This window comes from Candoia aspera, chromosome 3 (assembly GCF_035149785.1).
Source record: "Candoia aspera isolate rCanAsp1 chromosome 3, rCanAsp1.hap2, whole genome shotgun sequence".
Classification (NCBI taxonomy): Eukaryota; Metazoa; Chordata; class Lepidosauria; order Squamata; family Boidae; genus Candoia; species Candoia aspera.
The window spans coordinates 47,271,157-47,292,727 of NC_086155.1; the positions used below are offsets into that span (position 1 = coordinate 47,271,157).

A 21,571-nucleotide genomic window follows, 5' to 3' on the forward strand; every position below is an offset into this window, starting at 1 on the left:
ATTTGTGCACTAATGTAGTATGGAGCTAGTCTGAGCCTTCATCCTCAAAAATTATAGCAGCTCTTCTCATATTCTTGCAATGGTGTGTGTGTGTGTGTGTGAGAGAGAGAGAGAGAGATCTGTGATTATAATTATTATACTCATGCAGCCTTTAAAAAATACTTGAAAGCCTCTTGCACCCATTTTCTTCACTAGTTTCTTTCTTTGCACCTTAAGAATGCTAGCATACAGATGATGAATGTGGCTAACAATTCTGGCTGCAAGCTTCCAGTCCTTTCCATCACTCAGAGCTGGAACATTATATTGTGGCTGCTCAAGTCAAACTAACACAAACATCCCACTTAACAGTCTTTTTCAATAACAACATCAAATAATCAGGAAAGGCCCAGATTTCTGAGAGTATTAAACTCCATACAGAAAAATAAGTGAGACTTATAATCACAGCTGTGAAGAAAATGTGAGCCAATTAAAATCAGCATAGCAAATGTCCTTGAAAGTTGAAATGAATCTGTAAGAATAGCAGCAGTGGTTAGCCTTGGCCAGTGTTTCTCAACCTTGGCAACCTTAAGATATTTGGACTTCAACTTCTCATGCTAGCTGGTGTATTCTGGGAGCTGAAGTCCATATATCTTAAAGTTGCTAAGGCTGAGAAACACTGGCTTTGGCTAACGGAAAAACTATAAACTAACTTGCTTGTACCTATGCACCAATACTCTTAATACTTTCATTGTGTGATAGGAAATGCTTTAATTTCTCATCTCGCTGTGTCTGAACTCAGTGCACAATTTAAGGTTTCTTTTTTCTAATTTAATCTTGCAGCTGGTACAAAGGTTCACATGGGAAAGCTGGGGCTAAAAAAAACAAGTGCCGCTGCAGGACAACAACAGTAACAACTCCATACAAAGACAGTGGTGTCTATTCTTCTTGTGTCTTGTGTTCCACCATTTGCTCTTGTTCTCTCCTTGTGACACATGGTCTAATTAAGGGGTACACCAGGTTAGGAGTGCTAGATCTCTTTGCTGAGTGTTCAGCTTTCTGCAGCCCAGATTTGGTAGACCTAATCTGATTCTGGGTATTTTATAGGATGACATCAAGGTGGAATTTTGCTACATCTCCCAATTTTGAGTTTGCTCTGCTAAACATTTGAGATTTTTTTTTCTACTATAGGATGACTTCTGCTGCAAAAAAGTGATCTAAATGTTGATGTTAAATTCCAGCTGTCAGGATTTCTACAATGTCTAACACCCATTTAGGCATCAAAATAAGCAGGAGATGTTTAAGCATACCAAAACATAGTACCAATTAGGATCACAGAAAGGGAAGGGTGTTACTCAAGCCCCAAAGCTCAAGGCATTTAACTTCAAATAGGCACTGCGCTTATCATTTAGATATATGTAAAGAAAACAGATGGGTTTGTTTTGTGTCCAAAATCTTTCATAACCAACAACTTGTAGTCTTAGCAAGGCAGAAGCAATGCTCACATCTTAAGGCTGGAAATACTCTAACACTATGTATAGTTGCCAAATGATAACATGCATTGTGAAGAAAGGGAAAGTGTGTTGCCTAACTAGGATATAATGAGTTCAGTAAGGTTATTTTCTTGTCTTCCTGGCATCCTCCTACAGTGCATGGAAAGTCCTGATGGTTCTGAAGGTTAGGATTTTTCTTCACACAAATAGATATTTTAACAGCACTGCCACCAAGTGTTTGCACTGAAATCCACATTGCTTTTAAAAAATCTGTGGTAAAAATGTGTAAGAAGAAAGTAATTAATTTAGGAACCCCAGATTATGCCAGGAGGTTTTAGAGTCATTGGAAATGTTGTCTGATTGGTTTGTGCAACTTTGGACTTCATTCAGTGGAAATATGGCTTTGGCAACTTATGGAAGCTGACTCTCAAGAATATGAATCAATAGTCTAAAGAAGTGTTTCATGCTGGCTGGGGAATTCTGGGAGTTGAATTCCACACATTTTAAAGTTGCCAAGTTTGAAAAACACTGGTCTAAAGGATGCCCTGTTCCATAGGGAAGGCACCATAACAGAGAAGCACATCTCCTAGGTTCTAGCAGATTACATTGGTTAACAGAAGGGCCCCAGAGCTTATCTGCCCTGTTGGCTCTTGTGAGATGGGACAAGATAATTGGAGATAAGTGGTCCCACAAATAACCTGGCCCTGTGCCATGAAAGGCTTTATAGGTGGCAACCAGTACTTTGAATTGCTTCCAGAAGCCAATTAGGAGCAAATATAGCTCATGAAAAAATGCTGTTACATGGCTGTACCCTGGTGTGTCCATAACTACTTGGGCCATTGCAGTTTGGACTAGTTGTAGCTTCCATATGGTCTTCAAAGGCAGCCTCATGTAGAGTTCATTACAATGGTCTAAATGTGAGGTAATTAAATAATGAGTAATCATGAGCAGAGCCTCCCAGTCTAGGAACAAGAGTAATTGGAACACAAGATGGATTTTTGCAAAGGGCCTCCTGGCCACAGCTGCCACCTGCTCCTTCAGCAGGAACTGAGAATCCAGGAGAACCACAAATTGCATACTGTTTCTGTCTGGGAGAGTGCTACTCCATCCTTAATTAATAATGAAAAAATCCCCAGGTCTGGGGGATGGGCTAAAACCCACAGTCAGTCTTGCTACGTTCTTCCCCATCCACATGCTACAGCTTCCAGACATTGAGAGATAATCTTGACAGCATCACTTGGTTGGCAGGGGTAGAGATGTAAAGCTGAGTGTCATCAGCATATTGATGATACAACCCCAAGCTGATGGATAACCTACCCAATGGATTTGTTCTTTTAAAATGTTTTAACAATTGTGAGCTACCTAGAATCATTGGGAGTTGGGCACATATAAATTTAATTAATAATAATAATAATAATAATAATAATAATAATAATAATAATATAGGAGTGGGGAGAGAGTAGAGCCCTGAGGAATTTTCCAAAGCAGAGACTTAGAACTGGACCTCTCCCACCAACCACCACTGGCTGGAAGCAGACTCAGGAAGAAGGTCCACCACAACACCATACCCTCACTCCTAGCTCCCTAAACCAAGATCAATGGGATTGATGGTCACTGAGAGGCCGAGGGCCCGGATGAATGCACCACCATCATCCCAGTTCTGCCAAAGATCATCAACAAGTGTGGTCAATGGATCTTGGAACTATGCCCAGGTCTGAAACCCAACTATTTTAAAATGCAGATTGATACTGAAATTGAATTTGCTTTCAAAACGCATGCAGGTCTATAGGTTTGAAATACACCATCCAGTATTGTACCCTGCTGGAGTTCACTTATTCAGAAAATACAGGCATGGAAGAACTGATACCACATATTTTCAAACACTGTTTCAGTCAACTTCAGAACAAAAGTGATGAGAATTTCTAGGAATATATTTAAATTGAGTTGAAATGGTTTTGTGGAGAGGAACCATAAGGTTCATCAATTTAAAAGCTGAAAATAGGGAGTTTTAACTCCTTTTCTATTTGACCTACTTAAGCTCTTACTTAGTATTTTGTACAAAGTAAACTGGGGACAATCTATCATTTATTGTTCTTGTCCCAGTTACTCCTGACCTTCAGTTTATCTCAGTTCTGCTTTCCTGCCTCCCAGTTATGTGCTATTATGAATATGACTTTAGATTAACCTCTATTTTTTGCATTATCTGTATATATAACTCTAGTTGTAAATTTGAGCTGGACCTCTCAGTTTGATAGACATCAGAAAGAAACATGATAAGAGGCAGAATTATCATCTGAGAAATATGCAGGCATCTGGAAACAAATCACTGAATGAAAATTGCCATGAAATGACTATTCTTGCAGAAACTCAGAAAAATCTAACAATTGAAGCTTTTTATCTAAAAAATTAAAATCTATGGCTCCTGCAACGTATATAAACATGAGGCTAAAAGTATTGAAAAAACAATGATCATGCTTTCTTAAGATCTATATCAAGCAAAATGTTCTCAACTTGACACTTTGTTCACATGGTGGGTGAAATAAGATAACCTATCATGTGGTGGTAGAAGATGTGAACGAAAGAAATCTGCATATATGAAATTCAGCAAATGCAGAAGCCAAACCTTTATTAACAAAGATATCTTAATAGGTTTTTAAATTAGTGTCTCTTTTTTGCAGGGAAGATTGTATTCCAATATTCGTAAGTATGATAAACTGAATAGAATACAGCAGGGGGCATGGCATACAACACTATAATTTATTTAGCTAAACAGTTTGATCTGGATCCAATTACCTTTTGAGTTTTGTTGAAGTCTAAAAATATATACAACATAAAACAATTTTCTCTGTGGGGAGAAATATTCCTGACACATGATATCTTTCCAGATAACCCAGTGATAATAGGAGGCACAATTTGAAACCCAACTATTTCTCATTATAGCTACTTAACTATAATGGATAAATAGATTTGCAATTACAAGGTGCATTTACAATAAAACCTAGATATATAGAATTTAACAGCAAATGACATCCATTGAACAGAATTCTTAAGTCGGCAAACATACAAATAAGTAACCCTAAGTTTATAATGGACACATATACTGGTCTTGGACAGAGTACAGATTTGGAGGCAGATCACAGTAATTTTAAAAAAACTCAAACAGACCTGTCTAATTCAGAAGCCTGTGCAAAGCTCTAAATCTGCTTTGCATTTTGGAGTTTTGGTATGCTCTAAATCAGCATGTCTCAACCTTGGCAACGTTAAGATGTATGGAGTTCAACTCCCAGAATTCCCCAGCCAGCATGAATTCTGGGAGTTGAACTCCATACATCTTAAAGTTGCCAAGGTTGAGAAACACTGCTCCAGATGCTCTGACTTCCCAGTCTAGCCCTCAGCCCTGTATTTCCTGGTTGCCTCTCATCCAAGTACTAACCAAGTCTAACTGTGCTTGAGATCCACCAAGACTATACTGTATATACAAACATGCTTTCTGCATGGTTTGATGTTGATCTAAAAAAGCAAGAGAGAGCTACTGTAATTCAAGGGTTGCATAGAAGAAGAAAAAGGAGAGAAATTACAACTGCTGGAGCTAACAGCTCAACTGTGAAGATTTATAAGATCATTCCTCCTCTGCAATTGTTTACCCGATCCTTACCCAATTTCTGGGTATTTTCTTATCAGCTTAAAATCTCCATTGATGATAATTTGTGGGTCACTATTATAAATTGTCATTATTTGGAATATTCTAAAACTAATCCCTCTGTATTAAAACATCACACATTCCCACATATGGGGCCTTTTGTGCCTATGTTGGGCAGAATACTCCCTAATAGAGTCTGTTAATCATACCGTCTTTAATTTTATCCAAAGAACAGAGATAGGAATATAGCTGCCAGATATGATCTCTATAGCCAGCTAGCCTCTGTCATAGAACACTTGTCCATTAAGAACCACACAGTCTCCATTGAGTCTGTGGTAAGGAAATGTCAATATAGCACTGGGCTACCAAGCAAACACCAAGGGCGCAGTAGACAGAGACATGTCAGTAAATCAGTAAGACCTGCCTGAAAATAGCAGTCCTGGGACCAAGTCCTTGCTTATGGTCAGTAACCAGGACTATGGTGGGCCTTCCCCCATGACTGGAGGTATTTTTCTAGAAGCCTACACTTGTTTTTCATACAATGGTGTGAGAGCTCCCTGAGTTGTTGTTGCAGCATTAAAATAACACTCCATTTCCCATTGTAGTTGTTATCCAAATTCACACCCACGCACTGAAAACTCGTTTATCTAAGAAGAAATGAGGCTATACAGAGAGAAGTAAAGTACCATGGGACTGCTGTCATATTGCATTAGCAGAAAGCTTGGCTCCTTTCAACACATTTTGACTAAGCTGACGCAACACATTCCTGAGGCTCTAAGTAACTGACTTCTTCCATAAAGGGATGCTATGTCTCTTCTCCCACCCCTTTCTAAGTTTGCTGCCACCTGGCTCACTTTAACCTTAGAACTCTGTGATTCCTGCTTCTTCCAATTAAAATTGTAGTATTGGGAGCACCTGAGTGGACACTAATCTTAGCATGTGTGAAGACTTAATAGTAGTGCAATAAAGCCTGCTTTGCTGCTCTCTGCCCCACCAGCTCGCCTAACACCCCTCCCTCCAATAAAACGTTTGAACTGAGGGAAGCAAAAGAAAAATTGAGGGAAAATATAAAAACACTATAAAAACATTACTGTTTTTACATACTGTACCTAAGTATTTTTCTAGCAAGATCTAGGACTTTTTCATTCTAGCTCCTCTCTCTTTGTTCCTCTAGATTTTTTCACATACTTGAAAAGCATAAAAACTATATTATTTTACCAGAGAATGAATTCAAGTGATTTGATGATGGCCACTAAATTAGATAGGATTGGGCTATCAATAGCTAGTAGGCCTGGTGGCTATACTGTATTCTAGGTCCTGAATACAAGATGCTGGAGTGTGCCAGTGAAAAAGGGCTTTGTTCTTCTGCCTGTGCATATGAGCTTCTGGGTAGACATGTGCAATTCAAAACGCTGGACCACCTGGACATTTGGGCTGAGCCAGCCTTGTTCTTACATCCTTTGAACTGTAGCTCACTTTAGGGTGAACCAATCGCATGTCCAAATGTTGTACATTACACAGGACAGTCTTTTAACAGAAGGGCAGCTAGAGGACAGTCCTCTATTCTGAAAACTCTTCAATAGCAGGGACCTTGAAATTGGCCACTCATGATTCATTCTGGAACATCAGACTAAAGAAGCATACAAATCACCAGGTCAGAATCTTCTCCCTATGTCTGTACAGAGCTATAATACAATAGATTCTAATTGTATATGTGCACATGTACAGGCCCACAACTAGGGTCTGTGTCACCCAGGGCAAACACGGATTCCACACTCCTACCCCATGAGTTGGTGAGGGAGGTGTTAGCAAGTTTTATTGTGGGAATTATTATAAGTGCCAGGAAACATTCAGTATACAAATAATGTTTTGTCATTTTGGCGCCCCCCCCAGCACAGCGCCTGGGGCACATGCCCCACCTGCCCCCCCCCCCAAGTTGCGGCCTTGCATATGTACATATATGTAAGCAAATGAGAATATACAGATCTGTATTAATGTATGTTGTCTTTGGGGCAATGTATAACTGACCATGATATGAGCAAACAACTGCATGTTAAATGTGAACATTTCATTCAGTTTTCCCATAGAAGCAACAGTTAAAGGAGAGCTGCTAATCTGTTTTGAATTAGTTTAGAATAGTATATTTTAAGATGATGAAATCTGTGATTATGTCATTTCTTTCTATATTTATGTAGCTGGGCTTTTAATAATATAATACACATTTGTCTTCTAGTTTAAATAACATATTGTGAGTTGAGCTTGCAAATTATAAAGGACAAAAGGCAAAATTAAGAGTGAGCAAGTTACTCATAAACACAATTTATATATACTAAAGTAGAATCCAGAGATGGTCACAATCATATTTAGCTACCAGTCCTTAAATTAGAGGTGGCCAACTGCTGTCCCTTGAGTTGGATTCTTCTTTTAAGACCATTTTCCAGGTTATAGTGAAAATCTTTTGAATGTATAGCATAAAATGGTAAAAACTTGGCTCTGCCATCTCACTTGGGGTGGGAAGGGAGGGAGCCAATCCTGGGGGTGGCTAGAGCCCTAAAGAGGCTCCATGATTTTATGAATTTACAAATTTAAATTAAGAACTATTAATACTGCCATCTTTGATTTTATATTTTATATTTATATTTGTATTTAAGAAATACAGTTTTTTAGTGTATTTTAATTTGTATTTATTTTCAGTTTTATTGTAAACTGCCCAGAGTTGGTTTGTGTGAGATGGGCGGTGACGAAATTTGAAATATAAATAAATATAAATAAAATAAATAAGATTTTGTTCCAGCTTCAGACGTAGGCGACAGAGTTCTATAAGAAACAAGACATTCTATATTTTAATATGTTTTTGCAAGATGTAGATATATTTGTAAGCAATGCTGTGGTTGTATACATTTGCTTCATAACTATGAGGTGAGATCATTATTGCAATTCTATTATGGAGCCAATGGGTTAGTTTGTGCAGAAAATACCAACCCCAGTTGTAGGAGTGGGCAAACCTCAGGCTGCATGTCTTCCCCACATTATGCTTCCCAAATGGACAGTTTTTTTCCAAAATAAGGAAGAAATGGAAACAAGTGACCTTTGGAAAGCAACTTTCACCTTTAAAAGATTGTCCGAAACCACAACAGCAGCCTGAAATTGTATGATTTTAAGGTGTTAGGGTTTTTTTAAACATGGAAATTGGAATAGGTTGCTTCCCAGAGCTTGCCAATTTCCATTCCTATCTTTTTAAAAATGCCCCAAACAGAAAAACAGGTCAAAATAAGCTGTTCCTACAACTTCCTGTGATGTCATTTGTAGAACTACTCTCATGTGCAGTCCTCCAGCAGCTTGGGAGAACAAGTTGTGGCCTCTTGATTGTGTCCTGGAGAATTAAGGAACCCCTAAATTTAGAAAAGGTGGCCATGTGTGGTGTAAGTCAACTTTTCCCAACTTGGCATCTTCTAGATCTGTTGAGATTGCATCTCCCTAGAATTTTCAGCCAGCACAGGAGAACACCTTATTGGGAAAACGGGTCTAAATTAAGGGGATATAAGCAAGTATTCTAAAAACATTAAACGTATGGTCACAGACTTTTGCTAGTTACTTCCTTTATTAAAATTTGTATTTTTAAGGTTTTCAAGGGATGCTTAAATGTCTGACTTAGAAAAGTCATTTTTGTAGCCTATGTTCAACCAGTTCCCCATATTCTAAGAGATTCTTAAATAATTTTAATAAGATTAATTCTACATTCATTGTTTTACTTGGTTTTAAAATGCAAGGACAAGAAAATAAGAATAAGCTGTTGGCTGATTTTGTATATATTTTTAGATTTTTAGATTTTCTTTTAATCCCCGTGTGTCACTCACATCCAAGAGACAAGTCAATGGACAATGGAAGAAAACACCTTTCTCTTTTCTTCCCCCCACGCCCATTTTTTTTCTTTTTTGGTGAGAATTTTTGGCAAGCACTTACATTCTGCAGCAAAGCTACCACAAGGACCACATCCAGTCTCTACATTAGCCAAGATAAGGGGATTTTCAGATAGAAATGTGGTAGGTGTGACAACTGACAAAGCTCTAGGCAGTTTTTCACATTTTCCTTCCCTTGTACTTTTCCCCTTCTTTTAGCATTGACCAGACTGATAAGATATAAGCAGTCTAGTAGGTGAAACACTGGAAAAAAATCCTTCAACTTCTAATGACAGATATTTATGTACAAAGAGATATTTTCACTTCTGTACAGAGAAGTTTCAGATAATTGCATAGTCAATCATTCCTGAGGAAATGAAGATAGAGACTTTGTCTCCAAACAAACAGGATACATTTTTCCCTGATCAAGTGGGCCATAGAGACTGTTGATAGCTATGGTGCAGGCTAGTAGATATTAACACATTCTGTATATCCACTTTTGACTCCTCGCTATCATAAAAGAGCACATTCAAAAAAAGTGAAAGAAAAGATTATCTATTTATTCCTGTTTAATGAGACACTTAAACAAGCTTCCTGATGCGCCAAGAAGCCACTGTTTGATTCCAACAAGAAGCTAAACCAAAAGCTAAAATGAAGTAATGGGACAAGGCAAGACAGCACCAAGTCTTTATAGAATGTGATGGCTGTTTATTTTTACTCTGCCTTCATCCTTATCTATGAGGAGGCAGTAACAGCCATCAGCTCCTTACTTTGTTGTTCTAAAAGTCTACTTTCAAGACTGGGAAAGACTTTTTTTTTTTGCTTAATGACACACAGACACCCATATTCTCCTTTATGGAAGTTGACTGGAGCAGCAGCTGAATCTTATTTTAACATGGGGACAGAAAATACTTCCTTAACCACAGCTGACATCAGTAGACAGATGTAATGCAGACAGATACAGCTTCTGATTGCAGTGATCAGCCTGTGGGGCTGTAGGGACAGTGATGTCAGTGTAAGTCACAGAAGCAGGGCAAGGCATGGTCCCATATTATACTTGCTGGAACAGTTGACCTAAACAGTGGATTGTCTTTGCCTGTCCATTTAGTTATGATCCTTTCCCAAAGAATCACCAGGCAAAGGTGGTTACGTGAAGCCACCAGCAACACCAGGCCAGTAGCAGGGAAGTTCTAGTGCTAGCTCAAGAGTATGGGCATGGAGGGAGGGAGGGAGGGAGGGAGGGAGGGGAATGATGTAGACGGCCTTACCCTACTTCCCAGCACTTTGCTCGATGGCATGTTTGACTCTTCCTCCCAGTATCTGAATAACAATTGTGGAGATTAGTGGAAACAGAATCAAGAAAGTAGCTGTTCTATGAATTCAGACGCTCATCCCACTGGGTGGCTGCCATTTTCTCCACTCCATTAGGAAATGATCCTGTTGGCACTTCTGAAGAACAAACCATGTGGCAATGAGATATGTGCATGGAATGTCAATGCACACAAACAGCTCACCGCAGGGAATGGTTCCTTTTCAGTTCCAACAGTAACCACCCTATTTGTACTTTATATGATATGAGCCTCAGTTACAAATAACAAGTGCACATTTCATTGTTACTGCTTGACACATTCTGATATTAGGAGAGTCCAGGTTTGGGCAAATTCTACTCTTTAACTACTCAGTTTTTCATCAACCAAATGAGTATATTTGCTGTCAATCGGGGAATCTGTGCAATTTATACCTTTAAAGCAAGTCTTCTCTTCACTGGTAACAGATCAGTTCCATCTTTGGTCTGCCAAAATCAGTATATTTAATTTTAAATGTCCTACTGGTTCCTTTTCTTGTTCCATTCATTTGCAGTTATTGGAGCCCTAGATTTGAAGAGCTCTATAATGTATCCTTTCCAACATTGATTACCTGCATTTTAATCTTAAAAGCTAAATGTTTAACTACTTTAAAATTTAATTTTGTTTATTCTCAGTGAGATTGGTTTATCTCCTAATGGGGAAGAAGGGCTGATACCTCTAGTCACATGTCACAGCACTATAGGGTACTATAGCAATAATTTCAGAATTCCATTGTTTTATTTGCCATAAATGAAGCAGGCTGTGAGAGCCCTATCTCTCTCACACAGAGGAGTTATGTGAGGCATTGTGGGGAAGCTGGGAAAGGAATGGAAAGGAGAATTGACACCAAGAAGAGATAGAAGGTGAGTCTCTCATAAACAGCCACTTTGCCTACCTGGAAAGTAAACCTGGGAAGAAGTGTTTCAAATAACTCACAGAAATTCTGTTAATGAACTCATTATAAATGAGGGTGGAAAATTCCTCTTACAGTTTCCAAGATTTTTTATTTGCCTTAGATTAGCATGCAAGATACTTTGCTGAAACCTGTGTAGTTCTTCCTTCATCTTGCCCAGCTGCATGAGACATGACAGGTTATCAGGAAGGAGTACGCCAGGAGAAGCAACCCTAGAAGCTAGGTAATGGCAGCAAGAACCACCAAGCTGCTACCCCAAGTGGCAGGATATGGAGCCAGAATATGAATACCCAGAGATCTTCGGGAAGATGGAGTTTGGGATCTTCACCATTTTAATGTGCCACCATCAATTCTAGCTAAGCTACTTTGGCTCCCAACAGATTTCCAGGTCAAATTCAAGGTGCTTGTTCTTACGTAGAAATCCCTAAATGTCTTGGGTCATGCTGGTAATCACCTCTGCTGCATGTGCTGCCCAGAAAAGAGAGACTACTAAGGGTAAGGCCTTTTTGTGGTGATGCTCTACGAAATTTCCTCCTCCTGTCTTTTGGGTCTGCCTTCCTTTTCTTGTCACTGATTGCTTTTAACTTTTTGATTATTTTTGATTGTTTAATGTTATTTGTTTTATGAAGTTTGTTATATTCTATTTGGAGTCTGACTGCTATTATTGGATAGTGTTGTGAGCTGCCGTGGACTGGATTTGTGGAAGCATTGTACTATAGAATTGCATTAAATAAATAGATTAACTAATAATATCTCTGTGCCATAGTCTGAATGCCTCACCTAAGCTGGCTAGCATTTATATTTATTTGTGTAAATTATGCATTTACACAAATTATTTCCTTAATAAAATAGAACAAATCCAGCTAGAAGCCACTGGGTCTGGCCAAGTACATTAGGGGATAAACCTTCCCCAGGGAAGACTAAACATTTACAACATTCCTTAAAATAATCCCATCAGTCGGCAGAGCAAGATGTCTCTGCTGATTTTGTGCAGCCAACCCCATCTACAGCAGAAGCAATTCATACAAAGTGAGAGTATTTCTCAGAAAGTTTTTCCTGGGGTGCGTTCAGTTCATATCAACCTTCTCTTACTAACTTCTATTACCCAGCCAAGAAGCTAATGGGAATGAGAATTGTCAACCAAATACTTCAGAATATTCCTTTTTATTCCAATATTCTTCTTTCAATCTTATCATACCATAATTCTTATCATACCATAAGCCTATTCTGGATCTGACAAAGAAAAAGAGAAATGAGATATCTTTACTTGCCTTGCTCTGTGGCAATGGCAACAAAGTAGGTTGGGTTTGGATACTGATTATTTGCTGACTTTTTCTATGTATTTTTTTTAATCTGTTCAATAGTGTCTGATTCTTGGAGATTGCTTGGACAAGTCCCTGCAGTTTTCTTGGCAAGGTTTTTCAGAAGTGATTTGCCATTGCCTCCTTCCTAGGGCTGAAGGAAAGTGACTGGCCCAGGATCACTCAGCTGGCTTTTTGTCTAAGGTGGGACAAGAACTCACGGTGTCCCAGTTTCACACCTGATGCCTTAACCACTAAACCAAAGTGGCTCTCTTTTCTATGTATATCCTGCCTTTGTTATTGGCATTCAAGGCAGCATACATGGGGGAGATTCATTTTAGTCTTCTAACAATAAGCTTGGGAGGAAGATTGGGCTGAGAGAGAGTGTTTGTGTGTGCACTGGTTCAAAGTAGTTGGTTGGAAACTGGAGCCTAGATCTTTCTGGTCACAGTCCCCTAAACTTCTACACTACAGGTGACCACAAAGCAAATGAGAGGACCCTGAGTGAAAGATAGACTTCAATTATAGTTTTCCTAATACAGTGTTCCTCTTGTGAACTAATACCTTCCTTCTAAACTCCATTTTCCCATGGAATTTATTGCATATAATATGCTTTAATTAAATAGTGCTGAATCACTGGATAGAGTGTTGGATGAAGACCTACTGAGTCCTTATTCTCTATCTTTGACATAAGCTACCTCACAGGTTTTAAGAATATAAATAAGGTAATACTCCGACAACTCTGCCTAATAATAGAGGCTTAAAACTAACAACATATAGAAGCAGACCTATGTCCATAAACACAAGTTGGTCTAGTTATACAAGAATTTCATGTAAAAGCCTATCACTTCCTCCTCAGGTAAATGAGGAAGAAAATCCCCCAAAGCTGGGCTTTTATACTGTAAATGACTCTAGCTAGCAAAAAACATGGCTCAGAAAGATTCTGTATAAACAAATGAATCCATAAATCTGAAGCTAGACATCAGTCCCTCTGCCTAACTCAGTATTGTTTGCTCTGATTGGCCATAGCTCTGAGTCTGCAGTTTGAATCCATAAATCTGAAGCTAGACATCAGTCCCTCTACCTAACTCAGTATTGTTTGCTCTGATTGGCCATAGCTCTGAGTCTGCAGTTTGTGTTTAAAGCGTTTCCCAGTCCTACCTGTAAATGTCAGGGATTGAACATAGGATCTTTTGCATGCAAAAATGTGCTATCCTTATGAGCAACAGTCTCTTTTGATTTCAGCATCCATCTATTGCCTGATTTGCAACCAAAGACCAGTTGTACATGTGATTGGAGAAGAGGACTCTTATTGTCATATGTAGCTTGGTCTTTAGCAATAAGATTGTTGTCTGGCTAGGGCAATCACTGGCTTTCCAGATGTTGATGGACTACATTTCATAAACAGTAGCCTTGGACAACATGGTTAGTTTTCCACATTAGGCCAGAGCTCATAGTGGTAAAAAACTAGGGAGTTTTGCTCTATTGGCATGGATTCTGGACTCTAGCCAAAAGCCTTGTCTATCCGCTTTTATACTTCCTTTGTTTGGCAATGTTTATATGAGTCATAATCTTTCTTTCACTGTTGAAACAAAATAACTCAGATTTGGACTTAAAAGATATCAAAAGAACAGGCTAAGCAGAAATGAGACATTCAACAGAGCCAAAGTAAAGGCTTAAAATACACACGTGGCAGTCAATATTAGTAACTGATTTCTATTTGAAGAAAAACATCTACCCCAAATTTTAGCTGGTGAATTTAGTGGACTATCCTGTTGTACCCCCCAATCCTTGACACCATGATAGCAGTCCACAGAGGGCCACATGGACTTCACAGCAGCAGCAGATGTTCAGCTCTTTTTCTTTTCAAATGCTAAAAAATGAAGAGGCAATGCTAAAACACCACCTCTCTCCATAGACTGAAAAGATTAAAAAGACAAGCAGGAAAGTGTTTGCGTTGGGCCAGTGCCATTGTACCATTAACTAATCCAAATTATTTGTGGGTTGGATTAAGAAAAGAGCCTCAGCTGCAACAGCCTTTTTCCTCAGGGAAGGCTTTCTGCATAGATGGGGTGTGTCCTGTATAGAAAGCATCTGGAACCAACCAGCTGGCTAATTCCTGTGATACTGCAGTATACCAGGGGGGAACCTCCTCTTGGTTAAACTTGCCCCTTTATAGCTAATTTTATGTCTCCAGATGCCTAAATTCAGATTTCAAAAACAATAGCATAACATGAAGAGATTATGCATTTATGGGGTGCATATACAGTTCTTGGCCAGAGGACAGAGAAACAGGAGGAAAAGTTGTTTCTTCCCCATTCAGTTTCCTATTATAAAGTGAGAATCAGCACCTCCCAGTCTTCTAGCTGTTTCCCTTGAGGATATAACTTTCCAATGGAATTTCCTGCTCTTCTGAGCTGCCAATATAAAATGCATAACCAGGAGTGCAGGAATCCTCCTGAAAAAAGACCTTCCCCCATTTAAAACACCTCACATAACTGAGGAACAGCAGCCCAATTTGCAGTTTTAAAAGCCCTGCACCATCTCCATTTGAACCTCTGAAGGCTGAAGTTTATACTTGTGTATTTCAGGTTTGGGCAGTGCTGACCAAGGCTATCAACCCCCTAAAGGAAAGCTGACTAACGTATCCTAGAAAGCACATCTCTCCTCAGAATATATAAATCCCCTGTACTTATTCAAACTGGAGCAGTTCATGTACTTGACTTTTAGCAATCTGCCTGTAGCCTTGTGTGGTAGTTCAGCACAATGTCTATCCTGCAGCAGCTCAGGGTAAGAAATGGATGGTTTTCCTTTTACCACTTGTGTGACCAGGATGAGATGGATCAGAAACCTGCAGCCCACTCCATTAACCAGCAGAGTCTATCCTGGCCACTTTTGATAAGGTTGCCATCCATCTTATTCTCACGATTGACTTTTGCGTTAGGGATCTCTTTGGAACGTACAGTTTTTTGTTGCTTACAACAGAGTATAATAAAATTGATGGAACATTTCAAAGCATGATTAGTCTAACTTGTATACTTCAACTTTGTTTGTGCAGTCTATAATTCAGTCCAGCTACTTTCCCAGGGGGTGAGTGCCTGCAAAGGTTCTCATAATTGCTTATATCCTCCTCATATTTCAATCCCATTTATCCCTCTTGCCTCCCCCCCCTTTTTTTTTACTGTGTAGGGAAATGTTCCTGCCTTTCCCTTCAGCAATATTTCTTAATCTCTGACAAAATCACATGAGTTGGATTTTATTCCACTTAGAAAAGCAATGTACAAAGTACACATGCTGCAGGAAAACAGTTCTTCCCTTGGAAAGCACTTGACCTCAAACCATCAAGAATGGACCTGCTGCCCCTCAAGAAGGGTGGTTGCAGGACATACCTCATGCACCTCTTTTGATGGAATTGTCTTCCACACCAAGGGGCAAATGTCTGGTGAAAGTCATCTGATCACTCAAGCTCCTGAATAAACCCAAGGACTCATGGGGAGTAACTCTGCAGAATGTTGTCTTTCCCTTCCTCCAGTCATTACAAGAACAGGTAGTTAATGAAAGATCATTTGGTCCAAAGAAATGCTAAGTCAGTAATGTTTTGGAGGGGTGTGTCCCTAAAGAAGCACAAATTCAGCACATACAGTATGCCTAGAATTGAACCACATGAAAGTAAACCTGCAAAGACTAATCTGTAACTGGAAACAAAACTGCATTTACTGAATGAGGTGTACTTCTAAGTTAGATACATTTAGGACTGTGCTATAAGTAAGTTTAATATACTCAAACTTACATTGGGGACCAATTTACTTCTATTTATTTAAGGATAACATATGACAACCAATGGGACTTGCTTCCAAGTAGATATATTAATATTGTTGGGCAGCAGAGCAGTTCTACATATCGTTACTCAGAAGTAAATAATTCTGAATTCAAGAGGATTTACTTCCAGGTAAAGTGTGAATTGGGGTTAGTTAAATCCTATCACTCTGGTCTTTAGGTCTGTAAAACTTTGGGTGGTGGTACTGAGAACTAGGATCCTAGTTTATGAGTATTTAGATGTTTGTTTGTTCTTCCCTTCTGAACTTCAGCTTCTTGCTTAAAATGGAAAAGTAGTGCCCTGCTTTGTTAAAGCTTCTAATTCTTCTAGTCCCAGAAATGAAAAGCCTGTGTTTTCTTTCCCTTTGAGAGAAAGCAAACATCACAAGATTTTTTTTCAAATATCATTGTTTGACAGAGAAGCAAATCTTCATCACTATTTAAAAGGACTCTGAAACTCTTTCTTCCTTCAAACAGATTTACAGCTCTGATACGAAACAGCTTTAAAAGTCATGCAAATAGAATTAATAACTGCCACTTAGACATTCCTTTCTTAAAAATGTAACACTCAAAGGCTTGGAGTCCACCTCTCTTTCCTCCATCCGCTACAGTTATTATTGTAAATCGGTTTTATAAATGATGCAGCTTCTGAAAAACAAACCTTGGTCTCATGTGTGGGGGGGGGGGGTTATAAGCAAAAGACTGACATGCATAGGGAAAAAGCAAAACAAAACAAAGTGGGGGGGGGACCCCCTAAATCCCATGGAAACCGTTTCAGCATTTTAATCACAAACTTCACATGCAAGTTTTTCTGGTTGTCAGAAGTTTTATGAGTAAGCAAAACCAGATCAGACTTTGAAGGAAGCAGACATGAAACACTGCAGAATAACGTGGGGGTCAGTAGAGGGGGAAACACCCCTTTGGACTGATGGTGAAGGAAGCATTGCCTTTTAGAGGACACTATTCCCAAAGAAGACACCTGCCCCAGGCTTACCTGTTGACACCTGCCTTCCTCCTGCCTGCCTGGGCGTGCTTTGACTTTGAGGGCTCTTCCTTCCCCCTTTTCTCCTCCTTCCTCCTCCTCCTCCTCGCTCTGATCCAGTCCTGGTACAAATGAGAGCCTCCTCCAAGCCGGGTGTGTTTTCTCTGGTTCTGTTCCTCCGAGATACTCTTAGAGAGGGTGGGTGGGAGCGAGGGAAGGAGGAGAGAGTCATAACAATAACGTCTTTCTTTGGCAGCCAAGCTGCTCAGCATTTAAGCTACATGCATGTCCTCCTGCTTGCCCATTGAGAGAATCATATGGAAAAACATTTCCTTTTGCTCGGGCAAGAGAGCAACCCACCAGCATTAAGCAAATCACATGTGCATATGCACATCTATATACACACCACACTTATATATTCACCTTGGATTTTTCATTCTCTATTAGTATGACAACCTCTCCTAACTTTACAGTAAATCAACACATCTCCATCCTGGTGCAAAACAGACAGAAGGAAATATGAGCCCAACTTAGCTGGCAGGATTTGTGTGTTTGGGAATGAGTGGTAGCACAGCAGGGGATAATACCTTTCTAAATGCAATTGCTTTATTACACTGTTCTTTTATGCTGTGATTATTAATATTGATAGTGCCAACTCCATTATTAAAAGCCGCCAATATCAACCCCAAACTTGGCAGTTTAAGAAACAAAGGGTACCTGACAAGCTGAGTATTGGGGCTGGTAATAGTCATTGATAAAAGGCCAAGAGTCACAGAAAGCATAATGCAATGTATCACTTTTTTTTTTTAAGCCATCTAATGTGGATTGAGTGAAAGGGTATCAAATTGCTGTTTTCTGTTCATGATGTTAAATTCAAACCAATATCTGTTATGAGCAAAGGGAAAGCCAGGCCAGAAAAATAAAAAACAGAGACAGAGTTAATTTGCATCATTTCATAGTAACTTTATCCTATGTGTGTGTTCTTGAAAATAAGTTCCATTGAGTTCAATCCCATGCATGTTTATGTGGGAATGCATCTATTGAAATCCAAGAGCCTAACTTCTGCCTATACACATTTAGGATTGTGCAAGCTAAAAGTTAACAAGAAACAAATTGTAAGCCTATGTTAAATACTAAGTGTTATCATATGCCACACCACAGGCCTGTACAGTTTATTGTATCTTAAACTGTTTAATTGTTACTTGTTTGTTAACCAAGATATTTTCAACAAGGTATTTTTCTTTAATGTATAATAGTGTTATATTTCATTCATTCATTTCTTTCATCCAACTGAAAATGAAATTGCAGTTTGGGACATGCGTGTGTGCCTGAAACACAAATGGCCCAGTGCTTTTTTCTTTCTCAAAAGTCTATTGCAGAGGTGTGCAACCAAAGCCTTGAGGTTCATATCAGACTTATGAAAATATTTGCTTCAGCCCAATAGACCTCGAAGGGTTGTATCTAAACTTTAAATTTTAAGGTAATGGAAGAGGAATGATTAAATACATGGCCGTAAGATTATCATATTGACTATATTTAATTTTAATTAAATGTAAATAAAAATCCAGTTCAACTTTTCTCTTGATTTCACGTAGTACTTTTTTGAAGTGAGGTTCTGAACATATCATTTGAAGGCAGAGTATGTCCCTCAACCCTGAAAAGTTGCAATTCACATACGTGACTGAATTCTACTTACAGTACATGATTTTAACATGCAACTGTATTTTTAGCACCTGTTTAAAAAATAGGACTTTTTGCTACTATTGCAAATGCCGGCCCAACTGGATTTGACAGAGATAGAGACATGGAAGACTTGGAAGCCTGGAATTAATATACTATTCTAACCCATAGTTTGTTAATTGTGGTTTATTGAATAATCCACCATTGGCTAGGTTTACACAAAATGCTAAGCAACAAACCACAGTACCTAAACCATAATGCCTGATTTCACCCAACATGCTAAGATGACATTACATTATGACTTAGCAAGTTATGCAAACCCATTTGAAGTGCAATGCAGGAGGAGCTGCTTAACACTTCCCTTCCTGTTATGAGTGATAAAAATCAACCACCCAGAGTCCCTCTGGTGGGGGGAGATGGGTGGTGACAAATTAGATAGATAGATAGATAGATAGATAGATAGATAGATAGATAGATAGATAGATAAGGCTCAACTGCAATTGCATTATCACCATGGGAGTTACAGCAGGAAAAAAACCTTTGTGGAATTAATTTTTAGCAGACAAATAGCAATAGGGGGCAGGATCAAGCAGCAGTCCTTTTATGAGGGAGAACCCCTGTGACTTCTAGTCTGGCACTAAAGTCTTATGGTTTATTTCCCAGTATATGTCTGATGAAAAAGCCCTAAAAACAATAGACATTTCTGATTATAATAATACATTTTTCTAAAGATAAGAGGGATGGAAAATCAAAGAGTGGAAAAACCAAAAATGTCTTGATCTGCTTCAAGAAAGTAAATAAACAGGAAGATTGGAAACATAGTCAATATGGCCATATAAAGAAATAAAAAATCAATTGGGAATGAAGATTCTATTTTCCAAAATTTATCTTGTAATTATTCCATATGCAATATAAATGCAGACTGATTTTCTGTATATGATGCTGCCTGTGGAAAAGTATAGTAAGACAAAAGAGATAAAACTTTTCTTGTTATTACAATGAAATCAATATGGAGTAATAACTGAGCCAGTAATCAGGTGCCAGTAATACTAAATGTGCCAGACAAAATCCATCTCCACATTATTTTAGAAATTATTAAATATTAATTATAGTTCTTTTTCTACACACACACACATTCTCTGTCACACACACAAAGACCAGAGTACAAAATACTCCAGAAAATGGGCAACTTGCAGTATAAAAATGGTTGTATAATTCTGAGATGTCAAATTCAGGTCAGGTTTAAAAATGGGATGTAGTATGCCTTCTACATAGCAACAGAGAAAAAAGAAGTTAATCTAAAATCTATTAATCTGTCCTAAAAATATTTGGGACAATCAGTAATACATGCCATGATGCTGACTCTAATTCTACTTCCTAGATGTTGGAAATGTGTAGAATGGTAAACATTCAAACTCACTCTTTGGCAAATCAGTTTTGTTATTGTTTGGGGTTTGGGGTTTTACTACAAAAATCCTTATGGGCAGATCCTGAATAATACATCTTATAGCATTGATTAAATATTTTGGGATTCTATTGACACCAGAGGGAGAACACCTGTGGTTTCATTCATGAAGTCAAGAAACTGCAGCAGTAAGTTGAGCAGAGATTTATACAGTTAATTGGTCTGCTGCTATTAAGACATCCATTTATATGCACAGAGCTCTTCACTGCAAAAGCCAAACCATTTGCTGGATTCAGCCTCTTTTTAAAAAAGGACAGTCATTCAGACTCAGCTGAAAAATGTACTGGCCTTTCTGTCATTTTCAAAGTGCCCCATTTCACTGGAGATTTCCACATAAATGTGAAGGGTAGAAAAACAAGGCACGAAGCAGGAAAACTAGGGAACTGGTCTCAGGATTTCTCCTCTGCTCTCCAGCTTTCCTTGTCTGTACTTCAATAGCTCTAGGGGAACATGGACTGGCTGGTAGTGCAGAGCAGCTGACTCAATGAGCTCCTTCTCCTGTAAGCCTCATGGCCAGATCAAGCACCCTGCCCCTAATGAGCTTTTTGGCATATTGTTTCCAGGAAACTGCACAGCATTCCTCTGGGAATGTCCCAGCAGCTTTATATAACTTATAGCCCATTGCTTTTGATAATTTTCCCAATGCACCAGCAGTATTTCTTTCTCTTGGCACCTTTTGCCTTCTCATTTAAGGCTGATGTCCTTTTTCAGCACCCTGCTGAGACCAGCCATGACAATCTTCAGGATACATTTCTTTATCAGAGCTTATTCCAGCTAACCAACTGCTTGGTCCAACAAAGCCCATTTCAAAAAACTCCTGTAAGTTCTTTGGATCTTCTGAGTAGAGAATTGGTCAGCTCAAAGGAATGTGTCTTTCCTATCTTTTTTATCCTTTTAACATTACAGATATAGAACAACATGTGCCAAATCTGGGAACAAGCTGTCATTAGATACAAATCTAGAAAAGACTGCATGTTGCAGATGGCACATGACTTGTTCTTTCATGCAGCTTTTCAAAACGGTTTCCTCAGAAACAAAATGTCAGGCAACAAACAAACAA

At 38.8% G+C, this 21,571-nt stretch overlaps 1 protein-coding gene across 1 annotated transcript in view; it reads right to left on the reverse strand.

Annotated features, from left to right (window-relative positions):
* PRELP (proline and arginine rich end leucine rich repeat protein) overlaps positions 1-17,674 on the reverse strand; it is a 34,619-nt gene extending 16,945 nt beyond the window's left edge. The window contains exon 1 of the mRNA XM_063297560.1: positions 17,379-17,674. The gene's annotated coding sequence lies outside the window, so the exon portion shown is untranslated. The remainder of the gene's footprint in view (positions 1-17,378) is intronic.
* Between the last annotated feature and the right edge of the window lie 3,897 nt (positions 17,675-21,571).